The 12,462-nt window shown below is 38.0% G+C and overlaps 1 non-coding gene across 1 annotated transcript; it reads right to left on the bottom strand.

The window, feature by feature from the left end:
- Positions 1 to 8,860: 8,860 nt before the first annotated feature.
- LOC130948020 (small nucleolar RNA R71) lies at positions 8,861 to 8,964 on the bottom strand. The gene has a single exon (XR_009072902.1). It is a non-coding gene; the product is annotated as a small nucleolar RNA R71 (small nucleolar RNA).
- Positions 8,965 to 12,462: the final 3,498 nt, after the last annotated feature.

The following is a 12,462-nucleotide window of genomic DNA, read 5'->3' as shown; positions in this document are numbered from 1 at the left end:
CAAGAAAATGTAAATAACATGAAAGTAAATAAAAGCAATAAAGTGCAAGAAAGTAAATGGCAAGGAAAGTAAAGTATAAGAAAGTAAAGTGCTGGAAATGTAAAGTGCAGAAAATGTAAATAACCACAAAGTAAATAAAAGAAAGAAAGATAAAATAAACTTTGGGATAAAGAGATATTGCATTCTCCGGATTAATTGATTTTATCTCATCTTCAATCATGCAACTCATTGACCTCTTGGCACTCATGATTGATTGAGCCCCAATTCCTTGGTGACTCAATCTCTCAAATCTTGATCAATAGCCAATTCCTTGGTCTAATTGCTCATGAGAAGAGATGAAGCTTGTTCCCTGATTATACCACACATCCTTATAGGTCCAAGTAGAAGGAGGATTATATGTCACCATATCCAAACACCAAAACCCAGATCCTATCAAGTGTGAGAAAAGATTTCAAGCATGGTTTTATGATTCCTCTTCCAAGGTTCCCATAAAACCCAAATACATTCAATCTCTTTTCCAAGATAATTGAATGCTAGAATGAAGAACGAAATCCCTTCTAGTAAATCAAAGAGAGATGAAGAGAAGAAGAAGAATAAAAATAATCAATCCATTGAAAAACAATAGAGCTCTCTTTCCCAATGGAAAGAGTTAGTAATTTATAACTAAAATATTTACAAGTAAGAAAATGGAAGAGGAGAAGAGAATGGTGGGAAGGAGGGTCTAAAGACTCACTCCTCCAAATGTGTCCAGCCTAATAGATAGCTCCCTAATTCTATGAAACTAAGGCCTTTATATAGGCTCTCCTAAATTACAAACTTAAATGAAATTAAAAGCAAATTACAATGAAATGAAAATAAACTATTCTAGATACTTTTTTGTGGCCTTGATTGGTTGACAATTGTGGCTTGAATGAGAGTTGGAGTGGGCTTAGTTGAAGGTTGGGGGCTGCAGGAAGAAGTTGAAGTGCCACCCCTACTTGAATTTGCCCTTTGGAGTATGACCCAATTGATATGCTGAAAATATGGAGTTCTTTGGGCCTTAAAATGAATATCTACTATAAGGTATTATATATGGTTGGAAAGCCCTAGATGTCAGCTTTCCAACGCCTTTAGAATCAACTCATTTGGACCTCTGTAGCTCAAGTTATGCCCATTTGATGGTGACTAGGTCAGTATGTCAGGTAGCCCGGCGTGTCACGCCCACTTCTGGCGTGCCACGCCCCATATGTTGTGAAACTGTCGTGCCACACCCAAAACTGGCATGCCACGCCTTCAATGATGCACCAAAATCTCCTCTTTGGCCATTTAAACTGGCGTGCGACGCCCAAGACTCCGAATGGCACGCCCATTGTTTGAAAGGGGTTGGCGTGCCACGCCTTCGATATCAAGTGGCACGCCCAGGTTTTGCAATTAACGTAATGTTCATTTGCCAATTGCATTAGTAATTAAAGTTGCATGCTTTCATGACTTTAATTAATAATGCTTAATGCATTAACGTTATTTTCCAATTGCATTAAACATTTCATGCATGCATGCATATGGCATTGATGCATGTGCCAAGGCTTCATGGTCATAGGCCACGCTTTTAAAAGCATGGCCTAAGGTCAAAAGCGTGCTCAATCTTCAAAGCGTGCCCAAAATTCCTCTTTTCTTCTTTTTAGCTTATTTTGTCCTCTTTTTGCTTCTTTTTCTTCTTATTTCCTACAAAGTTTATAAAATCAAAAGATCAAAGAAATATACCATTTAAGCACAAAAGAATGCAATATTTAAGCACTGATCATCAATTTCTTGTATGAAAAAGCATAGAAAAACATGACATGATGACATGTCATCACAACACCAAACTTAAACCTTGCTTGTCCCCAAGCAAGAAAAGAATCATGCAATAAAGATTGACAATCCAAGGTAAGAAGAATAGCAACTCAATGTTCATGGTAGGCTAGTTTTCTATGCATGCTACAATCACAAAAGAATTGTAAATGATTGATGCTTCAATCTAGCTCAATTTATGAAATCTTTTCCTTATATTTCTTCCTTGAAAAACAAGCTTTTGATTTTCTTATTAGCTTCTCCTTTTGGGTGCTTTGCCCCATGAGTTGATAACAAAGCTACGATTCTAAATGCTTTATTTTCAAGTATTACCACTTGATACATAAGCACCACAAGCATTGATTTAGAGGACTTCATTAAGCTCATTTGTTTCTTTTCTTGACTCTCTAATCATTGATGCTTAGAACTTTGAGCTTTGAGGGAGTGCATTTGCACTTGAGCCTAGCCTTGACTCTAAGTGTTTTGTTTTCAAGCTTTTTGCTTGATACATAAACACCACAAGTACTTAACAATGGAGTTATCATTGGTACTCAGAGCCTTCAGCTTTCTTATTCTTTCCCTTTTTCTTTTCTTGCCATAATTTGCATTTTCTTATTCAAGGTTTTCATGAATTCAAAAGATTTCACAAAATGTCCTAGATGAAAACTTCAATTAAATAAAATCCAATGCAATTGAGCAACAATTAATCATACTAGCCTTCCAATACTTGTATGCACATGCTAAGTTCTTCTTTAATTCCTTATTTGTTTATGATCATGATGCTTTATTACTTTTGAATTCACAAAACTTAAGTTGGTAGTCATAATGTCACAACAACATGTAACAGATCAAATTCAAACTATGCTTATTCATACCACACATGCATACAGAGAAGATAAAGACAATCATGCAATTTAAAGTATTGTAAACAAATGAGAGGAAAAGGAACTTTATAATCTTGTAATTCATCTTCTCTATTCTTATCACTTTCCTCCCATTCTTCTCCTTCCCATACCAAACTCAGAATGCTTGCTCATTGGTGCACAGAATTGTGATACAGAACTCCGATACAACTAACCAGCAAGTGCACTGGGTTGTCCAAGTAATACCTTACTTGAGTAAGGGTTGATCCCATGGAGATTGTCGGCTTGAAGCAAGCTATGGTCATCTTGTAAATCTCAGTCAGGCAGATTCAAATGGTTATGGGGTTTTGATAATTAAAAGATGAATAAAACATAAAATAAGATAGAGATACTTATGTAATTCATTAGTGGGAATTTCAAATAAGCGTATGGAGATGTTTTATTCCGTCTAAATATCTGCTTTCCTACTGCCTTCATCCAGTCATGCATACTCCTTTCCATGGTAAGCTGTATATTGGGGGATCACCGTTGTCAATGGCTACCGTTCGTCCTCTCAGTGAAAATGGTCCGGCTACGGGTTACGTAGGGCTAATCATCTATCGGTTCTCGGTCGTGTCGGAATAAGATCCATTGATCCTTTTGCACGCTATCACTGCGCCCAACAGTCACGAGTTTGAAGCGCGTCACAGTCATCCCATCCCAGATCCTACTCAAAATACCACAGACAAGGTTTATACTTTTTGGATCTCAAGAATGCTGCAAATTGATTCTAGCTTATACCACGAAGACTCTGATCACACGGAATGGAAGACTCTGTTGTCAAGAGAGGCAACTATGCATCGTGAACCAAGAGGCCAAGAGATATGCATTCAAGCTTGTTTTCAGGTAGAACAGAAGTGGTTGTTAGGCACGCGTTCATAAGTGAGAATGGTGATGAGTGTCACTTGATCATCACATTCATCATGTTGAAGTGTGAATAGATATCTTAGAACGAGAATAAACTTGAATTGAATAGAAAATAGTAGTAATTGCATTAATTCATGAGGAGCAGCAGAGCTACGCACCTTTATCCATGAGGTGTAGAAACTCCACCATTGAAAATACATAAGAACAAAGTCTAGACATGGCCGAATGGCCATGCCTCCCAAATAACATGAAACAATCGAAAAAGGGTTCAAAGACCTGATTCCAAGATCAAAGATGATCAAAAGATGAAAATACAATAGTAAAAGGTCCTATTTATAGTGAACTAGTTACCTAGGGTTTACAGAAATAAGTAAATGATGCAGAAATCCACTTCTGGGGCGTACTTGGTGTGTGCTTGGGCTGAGCATTGAAGCTTTCACGTGCATAGGCTTTTCTTGAAGTTAAACGCCAGCTCTGGTGCCAGTTTGGGCGTTTAACTCTAGCTTTTATGCCAATTCTGGCGTTTAACGCCAGAAAAGGGTCTCTGACCAGCGTTTTGACGCCAATTTGGGCCATCAAATCTCGGGCAAAGTATAGACTATTATACATTTCTGGAAAGCCCAAGATGTCTATTTTCCAACGCAATTAAGAGCGTGCCAATTGAGCTTCTGTAGATCCAGAAAATCCACATTGAGTGCAGGGAGGTCAGAATCCAACAGCATCTTCAGTCCTTTTTCAGCCTCTGAATCAGATTTTTGCTCAGGTCTTTCAATTTCAGCCAGAAAATACCTGAAATCACAGAAAAATACACAAACTCATAGTAAAATCCAGAAATGTGATTTTTTCATAAAAACTAATAATTATATACTAAAAACTAACTAAATCATACTAAAAACTACCTAAAAACAATGCCAAAAAGTGTATAAATTATCCGCTCATCACAACACCAAACTTAAATTGTTGCTTGTCCCCAAGCAACTGAAAACAAAATAGAATAAAAAGGAGAGAATATACAACAAATCTCATAATATCAACGAAACTTAGTCCTAATTAGATGAGAGGGGCTAGTAGCTTTTTGCTTCTGAACAGTTTTGGCATCTCACTTTATCCTTTGAAATTCAGAATGATTGGCATCTATAGGAACTCAGAATTTAGAGAGTGTTATTGATTCTCCTAGTTCAGTATGTTGATTCTTGAACACAGCTACTTTATGAGTCTTGGCCGTGACCCTAAGCACTTTGTTTTCCAGTATTACCACCGGATACATAAAGGCCACATACACATAACTGGGTGAACCTTTTCAGATTGTGAATCAGCTTTGCTAAAGTCCCCAGTTAGAGGTGTCCAGAGTTCTTAAGCACACTCTTTCTGCTTTGGATTACGACTTTAACCACTCAGTCTCAAGCTTTTCACTTGGACCTTCATGACACAAGCACATGGTTAGGGACAGCTTGATTTAGCCGCTGATGAGCGGATAATTTATACGCTTTTTGGCATTGTTTTTAGGTAATTTTTAGTAAGTTCAAGCTACTTTTAGGGATGTTTTCATTAGTTTTTATGTTAAATTCACAATTCTGGACTTTACTATGAGTTTGTGTGTTTTTCTGTGATTTTAGGTAATTTCTGGCTGAAATTGAGGGACCTGAGCAAAACTCTGAAAAGGAGGCAAACAAAGGACTGCTGATGCTGTTGGAATCTGACCTTCCTGCACTCAAAATGGATTTTCTAGAGCTACAGAACTCCAAATGGCGCGCTCTCAACGGCGTTGGAAAGTAGACACCCCGAGCTTTCCAGAAATATATAATAGTTCATACTTTATTCGGAAATTGATGACGTAAAGTGGCGCTCAACGCCAAGTACATGCTGCTGTCTGGAGTCAAACGCCAGAAATACGTCACGACCCGGAGTTGAACACCAGAAACACGCTATAACTCGGCGTTCAACTCCAAAGGAAGCCTCAGCTCGTGGATAGATCAAGCTCAGCCCAAAAACACACCAAGTGGGCCCCGGAAGTGAATTTATGCATCAATTACTTACCTCTGTAAATCCTAGTAGCTAGTTTAGTATAAATAAGACTTTTTACTAGTGTATTAGTTGTCTTTTGACCACGTTTCATCTTTGGTCTCAGTTTTGTTTTATTCTTCATCTTAGGAGGCCATTGATCACATTTTAGGGGCTGGCCATTCGGCCATGCCTGAACCTTTCACTTATGTATTTTCAACGGTGGAGTTTCTACACACCATAGATTAAGGGTGTGGAGCTCTGCTGTACCTCAAATTTCAATACAATTACTACTATTTTCTATTCAATTCTCCTTATTCTTATTCCAAGATATACGTTACACTTCAACTTGATGAATGTGATGATCCGTGACACTCATCATCATTCTCACCTATGAACGCGCGTGACTGACAACCACTTCCGTTCTACCTTAGGCCGGGCGCATATCTCTTAGATTCCCCAACAGAATCTTCGTGGTATAAGCTAGATAGATGGCGGCATTCATGGGAATCCGGAAAGTCTAACCTTGTCTGTGGTATTCCGAGTAGGATTCCGGGATTGAATGACTGTGACGAGCTTCAAACTCCTGAAGGCTGGGTGTTAGTTACAGACGCAAAAGAATCAAGGGATTCTATTCCAACCTGATTGAGAACCGACAGATGATTAGCCGTGCTGTGATAGAGCATAGGACCATTTTCACTGAGAGGATGGGATGTAGCCATTGACAACGGTGATGCCATACATACAGCTTGCCATAGAAAGGAGTAAGAAGGATTGGATGAATGTAATAAGATAGTAGAGATTCGAGAGGAGCACACCATCTACATATGCCTATCTGAAATTCCTACCATGGAATTATATGAGTAACTATTTACTATTTTAATTTTCTGTTTATTATTTATTTTCGAACTTATCATAAACCATTTAATCTGCCTAACTGAGATCTACAAGGTGACCATAGCTTGCTTCATACCAACAATCTCTGTGGGATCGACCCTTACTCACGTAAGGTATTACTTGGATGACCCAGTACACTTGTTGGTTAAGTTGAACGGAGTTATGATCACACGTGCCATTACCAGGGATTATTAAGATCCCAATTCATCATACCATGATCTCTTTGGGGTATTTTTGATAGAGCCAATATTTAAATTTCATATAAGTACAAAGAGACCAACTTTGAGGATCACAATTTCGTCCACCAAGTTTTTGGCGCCGTTGCCAGGGATTGTTCCAGTATGGACAACTGACGGTTCATCTTGTTGCTCAGATTAGGTAATTTTCTTTTCAAATTTTTTTTCAAAAATCTTTTTCAAAATTTTTCTTGTCTTTTTTTGTTTTTCCAAACTTTATTTTCGAAAAAATTAATAAAAATAAAAAAATTAATAAAATCATAAAAATAAAAAATATTTTGTGTTTCTTGTTTGAGTCTTGAGTCAACTTTTAAGTTTGGTGTCAATTGCATGCTTTAAAAATTTTTCTTGCATTTTTCAAAAATTCATGCATTCATGGTGTTCTTCATGATCTTCAAGTTGTTCTTGACAAGTCTTTTTTTTTGATCTTGATGTTTTCTTGCTTTGTGTTGTTTGTTGTTTTTCATATGCATTTTTTGTTTGTTAGAGTCCATGCATTAAAGATTTCTAAGTTTGGTGTCTTGCATGTTTTCTTTGCATTAAAAATTTTTCAAAAATATGTTCTTGATGTTCATCATGATCTTCAAAGTGTTCTTAGTGTTCATCTTGACATTCATAGTGTTCTTGCATGCATCTTGTGTTTTGATCCAAAATTTTCATGTTTTGGGTCACTTTTGTGTTTTTCTCTCTCATCATTCAAAAATAAAAAAATATATCTTTTCCTTATTTTTCTCATAATTTTCGAAAATTTGAGTTGACTTAGTCAAAAATTTTTAAAATTAGTTATTTCTTACAAGTCAAGTCAAATTTTCAAAAATTTAAAAATCTTATCTTTTCAAAATCTTTTTCAAAAATCATATCTTTTCAATTTTATCTTTGTTTTTCGAATATTTTCAAAAATCTTTTTCAAAATACTTTCAAAATCTTTTTCTTATCTTTATATCTAATTTTCGAAAATTATGCTAACAATTAATGTGATTGATTCAAAAATTTGAAGTTTGTTACTTTCTTGTTAAGAAAAGTTCAATCTTTAAATTCTAGAATCTTATCTTGTAGTTTCTTGTTAGTAAAGTAATTAATTTTAATTTTAAAAATTAAATCTTTTTCAAACATATCTTTTCTATCTTATTTTCTTATCTTATCTTTTATCATATCTTTTTCAAAAATTTGATTTCAAAATATCTTATCTAACTTCTTATCTTCTTATCTTTTCAAATTTGATTTTAATTTCTCTTTCAACTAACTATTTGATTTTTTGTTTGTTTCTTATCTTTTTCAAAACCGCCTAACTACCTTTTCCTCTCTAATTTTCGAAAATATCTCACCCTTTTTTCAAAAATTCTTTTTAATTGTTTTAAATTTTAATTTTAATCATATCTTATCTTTAATTTTCAAAAATTACTAACTCCTTTTCAAAATTAATTTTCGAATTCTCTCCCTCTTCTCTTCTTCTATTTAATTAATTATTTACTAACACTTCTCTTCACCTCTCTCCATCTTAATATCCGAACCCACTCTTCTTCACTCTTCCCCCCTTTCTTCTTCTACTAACATAAAGGAATCTCTATACTGTGACATAGAGGATTCCTCTTCTTTTCTTGTTTTCTTCTCTTTCATATGAGCAGGAACAAGGAAAAAGGCACTCTTGTTAAAATTGATCCCGAACCTGAAAGGACTCTGAAGAGGAAACTAAGAGAAGCTAAACAATCTAAAGGTAACGTTTCAGAAATATTAGAACAAGAGAAGGAGATGGCAGCCGAACCCAATAACAATAATGCAAGGAGAATGCTTGGTGACTTCACAAAACCAACGTCCAAATTTGATGGAAGAAGCATCTCCATTCCTGCCATTGGAGCCAATAATTTTGAGCTTAAGCCTCAACTAGTTGCTTTAATACAACAAAACTGCAAGTTTTATGGACTTCCATCTGAAGATCTTTATCATTTTTTAACTGAGTTCTTGCAGATCTGTGAGACTGTAAAGACGAATGGAGTTGATCTTGAAGTCTACAGACTCATGCTTTTCCCTTTTACTGTAAGAGACAGAGCTAGAATATGGTTGGATTCACAACCTAAGGATAGCCTGGACTCCTGGGATAAGCTGGTCACGGCTTTCTTGGATAAATTCTTTCCTCCTCAAAAGCTGAGCAAGCTTAGAGTGGATGTTCAGACCTTCAAACAAAAAGATGGTGAATACCTCTATGAAGCTTGGGAAAGATACAAGCAATTGACCAAAAGGTGTCCATCTGACATGTTTTCAGAATGGACCATATTAGATATATTCTATTATGGTCTATCTGAGTTTTCGAAAATGTCATTGGACCATTCTGCAGGTGGATCTATTCACCTAAAGAAAACACTTGAAGAGGCTCAAGAACTCATTGACATGGTTGCAAATAACCAATTCATGTACACCTCTGAGAGGAATTCCGTGAATAATGGGACACCTCAGAGGAAGGGAGTTCTTGAAATTGATGCTCTGAATGCCATATTGGCTCAGAACAAAGTGTTGACTCAGCAAGTCAATATGATCTCTCAAAGTCTGAATGGATGGCAAAATGCATCCAACAGTACTAAAGAGGCAGCTTCTGAAGAAGCTTATGATCCTGAGAACCCTGCAATGGCAGAGGTTAATTACATGGGTGAACCTTATGGAAACACCTATAATTCATCATGAAGAAATCATCCAAATTTCTCATGGAAGGATCAACAAAAGCCTCAACAAGGCTTTAACAATGGTGGACGCAATAGGCTGAGCAATAGCAAGCCTTTTCCATCATCTTCTCAGCAACAGACAGAGAATTCTGAACAAAACCCTTCTAATTTAGCCAATCTAGTCTCTGATTTGTCAAAGGCCACTTTCAGTTTCATGAGTGAAACAAGATCCTCCATCAAGAATCTGGAGGCACAAGTGGGCCAGCTGAGTAAGAAAGTCATTGAAACTCCTCCCAGTATTCTCCCAAGTAATACAGAAGAGAATCCAAAAGGAGAGTGCAAAGCCATTGATGTAATCAATATGGCCGAATGCACAAGGGAGGAGAAGGACGAAAATCCTAGTGAGGAAGACCTCCTAGGACGTCTCTCAAGCAAGAAGGAATTTCCTATTAAGGATCCAAAGGAATCTGAGGCTCATATAGAGACCATAGAGATTCCATTAAATCTCCTTCTGCCATTCATGAGCTCTGAAGACTATTCTTCCTCTGAGGAGGATGAAGATGTGACTAGAGAGCAAGTTACTCAATATTTAGGAGCTATCATGAAGCTGAATGCCAAGTTATTTGGTAATGAGACTTGGGAAAGTGAACCTCCTTTGCTCATTAGTGAACTAGATACCTGGATTTAGCAAATTTTACCTCAAAAGAGACAAGATCCTGGCAAGTTCTTAGTACCTTGTACCATAGGCACATTGACCTTTGAAAAAGCTCTATGTGATCTGGGGTCAGGGATAAATCTTATGCCACTCTCTGTAATGGAGAAGCTGGGGATCATTGAGGTACAACCTGCCTTGTTCTCATTACAATTGGCAGACAAGTCATTAAGACAAGCTTATGGAGTAGTAGAGGACGTGTTAGTAAAGGTTGAAGGCCTTTACATCCCTGCTGATTTCATAATCTTAGACACTAGGAAGGAGGAGGATGAGTGTATCATCCTTGGAAGACCTTTCCTAGCCACAGCAGGAGCTGTGATAGATGTCAACAGAGGTGAATTAGTCCTTCAATTGAATGGGGACTACCTTGTGTTTAAGATACATGGCCATCCCTCTGTGACAAAAGAGAGTGAGCACAAAGAGCTTCTCTCAGTTCAGAGTCAAGAAGAGCCCCCACAGTCAAACTCTAAGTTTGGTGTTGGGAGGCCACAACCAAACACTAAGTTTGGTGTTGGGACTATACAACATTGACCTGGTCACCTTGTGGCTCCATGAGAGCCCACTGTCAAGCTATTGACATTAAAAAAGCGCTTGTTGGGAGGCAACCCAATTTTATTTATCTAATTTTTATTTTATTTTATTTTATTGTTATTTTGTGTTTTATTAGGTAAATGATCATGTGGAGTCACGAAAAAAATATAAAAATTAAAAACAGAATCAAAAACAGCAGAAGAAAAATCACACCCTGGAGGGAGGACAGACTGGCGTTCAACGCCAGTAAGGAGCATCTGGCTGGCGTTCAACGCCAGAACAGAGCATGAATCTGGCGCTGAACGCCAGAAACAAGCAACATTCTGGCGTTTGAACGCCAGGAATGTGCCTTGAGAAAAGCAGGCGCTGAACGCCAGTAACAAGCATGGAACTAGCGTTCAACGCCAGAAACATGCTACACATGGGCGTTGAACGCCCAGAACATGCTACACATGGGCGTTGAACGCCCAGAACGTGCATCACCTTGGCGTTTAAATGCCAGAATGGTATGCAAAGGCATTTTGCATGCCTATTTGGTGCAGGGATGCAATTCCTTGACACCTCAGGATCTGTGGATCCCATAGGATCACCTCAGGATCTGTGGACCCCACAGGATCATCTCAGGATCTGTGGACCCCACAGGATTCCCACCTAACATATTCCCACCTTACCTCTTAATCCTATAACACTCTTCCCCATATCACACTTCCCAACAACTTCAATCTCTCTTCCCAATTACCCCCCTCACCACTCACATCCATCTACTCTTCCCCATAAACCCCACCTACCTTCAAAATTCAAAACCACTTTCCCACCCAAACCCACCCTAAATGACCGAAACTACACCCTCTCCCCTCCCTATATATACCCTTCCATTCTACTTCATTTTCACACAACACAACCCCCTCTTCTATACCTTGGCCGAAACCTACACTCCCCCTTCTCCTCCATATTTTCTTCTTCTTCTTCTTCTCTTCTTTCTTCTCTTGCTCGAGGGCGAGCAATATTTTAAGTTTGGTGTGGTAAAAGCATAAGCTTTTTGTTTTTCCATTACCATCAATGGCACCTAAGGCTGGAGAATCCTCTAGAAAAGGAAAAGGGAAGACAAAAGCTTCCACCTCCGAGTCATGGGAGATGGAAGGATTCATCTCCAAAAGCCATCAAGACCACTTCTATGATGTTGTGGCAAAGAAGAAGGTGATCCCTGAGGTCCCTTTCAAGCTCAAGAAAAATGAGTATCCGGAGATCCGACATGAAATCCGAAGAAGAGGTTGGAAAGTCCTAACCAACCCCATGCAACAAGTCAGAATCTTAATGGTTCAAGAGTTCTATGCCAATGCATGGATCACTAGGAACCATGATCAAAGTATGAACCCAAGTCCAAAGAATTATCTCACAATGGTTCGGGGGAAATACTTAGATTTTAGTCCAGAAAATGTGAGCTTGGCGTTCCAGTTGCCCATGATGCAAGGAGATGTACGCCCCTTCACTAGAAGGGTCAACTTTAATTAAAGGTTGGACCAAGTCCTAATGGACATATGTGTGGAAGGAGCTCAATGGAAAAGAGACTCCAAAGGCAAGTCAGTTCAACTGAGAAGACTGGACCTCAAGCCTGTGGCTAGAGGATGGTTGGAGTTCATTCAACGCTCCATCATTCCCACTAGCAACCGATCTGAAGTTACTGTGGATCAGGCCATCATGATTCATAGCATCATGATTGGAGAGGAAGTAGAAGTTCATGAAGTCATCTCCAATGAAATCTACAAAATAGCCGAAAAGCCCTCCACCATGGCAAGGCTAGCTTTTCCTCACCTTATTTGCCATCTATGTTACTCAGCTGGAGTTATCATAGA

Source organism: Arachis stenosperma, chromosome 1 (genome assembly GCF_014773155.1).
Source record: "Arachis stenosperma cultivar V10309 chromosome 1, arast.V10309.gnm1.PFL2, whole genome shotgun sequence".
Taxonomy (NCBI): Eukaryota; Viridiplantae; Streptophyta; class Magnoliopsida; order Fabales; family Fabaceae; genus Arachis; species Arachis stenosperma.
This window is presented reverse-complemented; position numbering and strand designations above follow the sequence as displayed.